The sequence below is a fragment of the Hyla sarda genome, unplaced genomic scaffold, assembly GCF_029499605.1.
Source record: "Hyla sarda isolate aHylSar1 unplaced genomic scaffold, aHylSar1.hap1 scaffold_148, whole genome shotgun sequence".
Classification (NCBI taxonomy): domain Eukaryota; kingdom Metazoa; phylum Chordata; class Amphibia; order Anura; family Hylidae; genus Hyla; species Hyla sarda.
The window spans coordinates 275414-282208 of NW_026608112.1; the positions used below are offsets into that span (position 1 = coordinate 275414).

General features: G+C 45.4%; 1 non-coding gene across 1 annotated transcript; it reads right to left on the reverse strand.

The window, feature by feature from the left end:
• LOC130308370 (U2 spliceosomal RNA) lies at positions 1 to 191 on the reverse strand. The gene has a single exon (XR_008857351.1). It is a non-coding gene; the product is annotated as a U2 spliceosomal RNA (small nuclear RNA).
• Positions 192 to 6795: the final 6604 nt, after the last annotated feature.

Consider the following 6795-nt stretch of genomic DNA (forward strand, 5'->3'; position numbering starts at 1 on the left):
GGGTGGTGCACTGTACCCGAAGATACTGCCATATCGGGTCAATGCATAGGGCGACGGAAGCAAGCTTCGAAATCGGCCCCCGTTCTCAAAAATCCATTTAATATATGGTCCCCAGATAGGGGACGTATCAGATATTAAACTGATAAGAACAGATACTACACTTGATCTTAGCCAAAAGGCCGAGAAGCGATAACCGTGAAAGGGGCGGGCCCAACAAGGTGCCCTTCATGGGCACTATCACTGCTTGCTGTCAGGGAGGCTGCCAGACAATTTTCCATGCACACTCTGGGCTGGGGGGCAGTCAACCACCAGTACACACAGCAGAACCTAAACCCATACCATTATTGCTAAGCAGCAAGACAGGGGCCCATTGCACTCCCACGGGGCCTTTTTTTTTTTTTAAAAACTTTATTTATAAATTTTCATATAACAAGAACAACAGTAAGGTCCTCAATATATAATGTATAAAACAAGGAATGAGAGACCACCAATACAATCATAATCATAATACACATATCATAATACACATATCAGAGTGAGATACATCGTGCATATACGATTAGCTAATCTACGACCCTAATTGAGGTCGAACAACTGTCCGTCCACTGGGACAGAGTAGCTATACGGCTATTAGAAGCCCCACACCTCTTCGCTATCAATCCCTCCAACACGAGGTTACTATGCACCTCCGCCAGAATGGCAGGAAGACCCGGCACCTCAGTCGACTTCCACCTCCGAGCAATGTGAGCCCTCACAACTATCAGAATATGATATAAAATGGTCATATAATGCGGGGGAACTTGTTCTAGGGACAGGAATAGTAGTGCACTCTCTGGGCCCCATGAGAAGGGGCAGTCCACTAGGTTGTCCAATAACTTCTTAATTTCGGTCCAAAGAGGTGCAATTAACGGGCAAGTCCACCACACGTGTAGCAAGGTACCACTTTCCCGGTTACATCTCCAACACACTGGGGAGGTGGTAGGGTATATTTTAGCCAGACGAACCGGCGTGTAGTACCATCGGTATAGGAGCTTCCTAGAAGCTTCGAAATGATTAACACATTTAGAATATTTTTTGTGCATGTCAAAGACACAGCTCCACTGCTCAGCCGTGAATCTGCGCGCCAGGTCCTCCTCCCATCTGGACTTAAACGTACTGTCCATTTCCCCCTCCTCCTCAGTCAAAGCTACATAAGCAAGGGAGATACCCCTAGTAAAGGAGTCCCTGCACAGGAAATGATGTTCATACGCAGTGCGAGGCCGAGAGCTATCCCAAGGGAGAGACCTCAAAAAATGTCTAAGCCTCAAATATTTGTAAAAGTCTTTCTGTGATATAGAGAACATGCGTACAATATCAGTGAAAGGCATCAACCCATTAGCATCGCTAATCAATGCCACAGTGAGGATGCCCGCATCTATCCAGGGCTTAAAATCTATATCTAGAATATAGTCTCCTATAGTAGCTAAAGGGATATCCTTCACTCTAGGTGGACAAAGACTTTTAATTCGCGCCACCTTACTCCACAACTTGATAGCAGCCGCAATAGTAGAGAAAGGAGAAGAGGGAGCAAAGGTAGGGTTAAAGCGCAATGCCCAGAGAAAGTTATTAAAATTAGAAACATTGAGGACAGCAGCTTCAATATCTACCCACAGGGGGGGAGCGTCCTGCCACCACCATTTTTTAAGCTGATCGAGTAGAACAGCGTGATAGTACATTTTAAGGTTCGGCACCCCCATACCCCCCTCATGCACAGGGCGATACAATATATTCGCACCAACCCTAGGATGCTTACCATCCCAAATAAATCGTAAGAGCATTCTCTGTAGTTGTGAGAGGAAGGAGGCGGGCACTATCATCGGCAGGCATCTAAAAAAATATAAAATTTTAGGGAGCAGCATCATCTTAGCAGTGGCAACACGTCCCGCCCATGAGACAGGAAGCCTGGAGAAGTGATCAATTTCTTTGGTAAGCAGGGACCGCATAACAGCAAAATTAGAAGCAATTGTCTTATCAGGCAACGCAGTAAGGACTATGCCTAGGTAAGGAATCTGGTCAGTGACCCATTGAAAGGGATATTTAGCTTGTAGTACTCGCTGTTGCTCAGTGGGTATCTGCAATGGTAAGATACACGACTTTGTGGGGTTAATCTTATAAAAGCTAACTCGACTAAAGGCATCAATAATGTCCATAACTGGGCCTAAAGAACTCAGGGGGTTGGAGAGACTAATGATAACATCGTCGGCAAACAAGCCAATCCTGTGGTCTACTTTACCTATTTGAATGCCCGCAATGTCTGGGGAGTCCCTGATGGATTGAGCAAGCGGCTCCATAACTAAGGTAAATATAAGGGGGGACAGTGGGCACCCCTGTCTAGTCCCATTGCTAAGTGAGAAACTATTAGAAAGGGTACCCATCGTGTAAATTCTAGCAGATGGGAGCGTATATAGTGCCATAATGGCGGATTCCAAAGAGTGGGGAAAACCAAACTTACGCAGCACACTTCGCAAATATCCCCAGTGCACTCGATCGAACGCCTTCTCCGCATCAAGGGATAGCAAGAGAGAAGGCGTCCGATCGGAATGCGCTTTTGTGATGATGTCGAGAAAGCGTCTCGTACCGTCCACCGTTTGACGACCCTTGACGAAGCCAACCTGGTCCCTGTGAATTAGGTCCGGCAAAACCCTATTCAACCTGGCAGCAAGAGCCAGGGCATACAATTTAATATCACTATTTAGGAGAGAGATTGGTCTGTAATTTAGGGTAGAGTCCAGTGGCTTACCAGGTTTAGGTATGGTAATGACCAGAGCATCCAACATCTCCTTAGGGGGCACACCGTTCTCCTTAATACGGTTAAAGGCTCTGGTCAAAAAGGGAGCTACGGAAGGGCCAAATCGCTTATAAAATTCATTTGTAATACCATCAGGGCCAGGTGACTTCGAGGGCTTGAGGGAACGCACACATTCAAGAATTTCTTCTGTGGAGAAGGGAGAGCAAAGATCAGATGCTTGGTCCGCGGACAGAGAGGGGAGGGACATAGAGGACAGAAAAGAAGAGATAACTGCTTCATCAGGCTGTGGAGTAGCAATGTCATGTTGAAGATTGTACAATTTACTATAAAAATCTGCAAAACAATTGGCTATACTTTGAGGGTCAGTAACTATAGAACCATCAGATTTAGTAAGGAAGGGGATTCTCTCCTTATCCTGACGTTTTTTAAGTTGTTTAGCCAGTATAGAGCCAGATCTATTACCCTGCCAATACCATGTCATTTTGAGCCTTCTCAGTGCCATCTCATAGCTGTGTAAAGAGAGGGAGTGTAGGGTAGCACTAACCTGAGAAATTTCTCCTATTAGTGATGGAGAGCACGAGGTCTTATTGCGCCTATGTAATTCCGCAAGGCGCTGTTGGAGTTCTAGAGTTTTGGTCTGGCGGAGCTTCCTGTCATAGGCTGTTTGACTAATAAAGTGACCCCTAATTGTAGCCTTAAACGCACACCAAAGCATGGGGTCTGTGACATCACCAGTATCATTAATGCGGAAGTAGGCATCAACCGCCAACTTGGTCGCTTCAGAGTATTCAGGATTATGGAGTATTAGTGGGTTAAGTCTCCAAATATAGGTCGGGCGGGTGCTATGCGATTCTTTAATGGTTACGCTTATGGGGGAATGGTCCGACCATTCTATGGGCATAATTCGGGCCTCTGAAACCAATGATAGGAGAGAGTGGGAGGTAAGGGCGTAATCTATTCTGGTGTATATCTTATGCACATGAGAAAAGAAGGTGAAGTCCCTTTCCGTGGGGTGGGATATACGCCAAACATCATATAGGTCATTTTGGGACACACTAGTGAAGAAACCTGTGGGTTCTTTTTTCAAACTGGGCGAAGTAGAATCTACACTAGGCCACATGGTCATATTAAAATCTCCTAGCAGTAGGCAGTGTCCCTTTCTCAAGGACTCCAATTTACGCAAGAATGCCCTGAGGAAGGTACACTGTTTCGCATTAGGCGCATATAAGGAGCCTAAGGTATATTGAACATTGTTTAGTAAGCACACAATAATTATAAAACGACCTCTATCATCTATCACAGAGTGCTGGACAGTAACCGTCAGGGTGTTCTTAAATGCAATCGCCACTCCTCCTTTTTTGTGAACAGCATGCGCTTGATAGATATGTGGATATCTCTTATTTTGGAGTCTATGGGCATCTAGGGCTAATAAATGGGATTCTTGTATACAGAGGACATCGGCCGCTAGGCGTCTAGCCTCCTTCCACACCAGAGACCTTTTATACGGTGAGTTAAGACCCCGCACATTCATAGACACAACCTTAATAACCATAGTTAAAGTATACATCAACGCAAAGCAGAACCATTAGCACAGTAAACTGAAAAGGAGCAGGTACTCCCGTCGAAGAGGATACATCTACACTTAGCAGCTCGCAAGAGGAGCCTCTCATATCCATTATCAGAGAAAGTGAGTGATGGAGGACCAACGGGACAGAAAACAAGTAAACAGAACGAACAACAAAGAACAAATAAATTGAGCAAGCAGTAGTAAAGACCATGTGGTAGGTCTTAATGGGGGTAGGTAAGTACATTCGACTGCAGTTAGGCCGAATGTTTAAACATTCAGGAAAAGTATCCAGAGCACTAAGAGGATAAGTAACCCAAAAGATGGGGAAGGATACCCCAGTCGCAAGCCAGTGAGACAAGTCGGACAGGCCTGTCTAAAGGCAGAGGAACAGTTCATGTCTTGATTTTTTTCTTGCGGTGGGAGACAACCTTCCATTCCTCAGCTATCTTTGCAGCATGTGGTATGTCCAGGGACCTCTGAGCAGTCAGATCAACAGGCAAGTTCCATTCCGCACACAGTTGCAAAAGGGTCTCCGGGGAAGAGACCACATGCAATCCATAACCCGGATTTGCCAGGAACCCTTCTTACTCCTCCTACTTGCATGTGACACTGGGCTTAGGATCTGCATAGGAAACACACACACAAGCACACACCTACCTTTGTTGCCTGCAGATGCCTCCTTGGCTGTCCCCAAACGGTATCAAACCAACACCCACGGGAAGCTGTAAGCATAGAGGACATGCCTGCACCCCATTGGACTTACCTGTGTGGGTTAAACCCGGGTTATTTGACAACCTATGGCGGTGATGGTTCTGCTCAGGCAGAGCAGTGCTGATGCTCCTCATAAAGCTGTCGCTGCTGTGAAGGTTCTAGGTGACATCACAAATCCCTATGGTTACATACACAACAAAGCTGGGTTGTTGTTGTTTACACTCTGCAAGGCCTGTGGAAGTGAGTGACATCATAGCACTGTAGTTCTGAGGGTTCTAGATGGATGCAACAATCTCCTGTTGCTTCTATGAAGGCCATAATAGACGACATCACCAAACAGCTCCATAGTCACATACACAGCAAAGGAGAGATGTTGTTTACACCTAGTGATGTCAGTGGTATTGAGTGACATCACAGCACAGTGCTAAGGCTCCTGGGCCTGGACACAGCAGCGGCTGCAATATCTCAACGGAGAATACGTTTATATATATGTGTGTGTGTGCGCGTATATATATATATATATATATATATATATATATATATATATATATATATTTCTCCGCCGAAATCACTTTTAAACCCATTTCCACCTTTTTTCCCTTCTCTTCCTCTTACTTTTTTTTCACGTTTTTTTACGTTTTTCTCCTTTTCGCCTCTTTTCTGGGCGTATTATTCTTCTTTTTCTTCTTTTTTTTCGTCTAATGCATACCCCATCAGTGCAGCAATGCTTATTCAATACCGCCAGCAGATGGAGACACTGGGGGATAATTTTCTAAGGATTTATACTGATTTTTCCTGTCTGAATTTGTCGCACAGAAAGTTGCAGGCCAAATATGTGTGACATTTCTGCGACTTTAGCTTCTAGAGCATTTTTACAACATTATACATAGGTGCTGAATACATAAAAAGCGACTGTTCAGCAACAGACAAGTCGCATCGGCTGAAAGTAGGCCAGAATGTCAGTCCATGTTGGAGCAGGTTTAGATACAGTCTAAAGTATAGATCTCAAAGTCTGTGCACAGAATTTAGCAAGGGCCTCGCACCTTCTGATGCATCAGGTAGGTGCACAATAGCATAGCCTAACCCTCTGTACTTTGGTCTATATTGATGCGGGACATAGACAGCCAGCTGATGACGAATCCATTAGTGCAATGGATGGCTGGAAGCATTTGTCTTTGCCTTTGCAATACCACAGAAGCAATGCATGGTCAATGTACAGCAATGACACACCTGTGTGAACAGCCAGGAGACCCCCCCCCCCCCCCCATGTTATGTTACATAGTTACATAGTTAGTACGGTCGAAAAAAGACATATGTCCATCAAGTTCAACCAGGGAATTAAGGGGTAGGGGTGTGGCGCGATATTGGGGAAGGGATGAGATTTTATATTTCTTCATAAGCATTAATCTTATTTTGTCAATTAGGAACATTCAGCACCCACCCGCTATCAAGGCAGCTGCCTATCATGTCATGCCCTACCTGCACAGGTGTGCTGGCTACTCAAATGATCCAATTAAGGAGGCCATTTAGTCAGCAGCAGCAGAAGTCCTGTGCCTGGACGCTCCAACAGCGGCCAGACACAAGCAGAAGCAGAAGCAGCAGAAGCAGCAGCAGCACCACCTTTTGTTTTTTGGCTGCAGCAGCAGCAAGGCCCACAGGGCTGGCTAGCTGGCTAGCCAGCAAGCAGGTAGCAATGAAAGTAGGAATCTTTCTTTTTAACCCTGTAAGG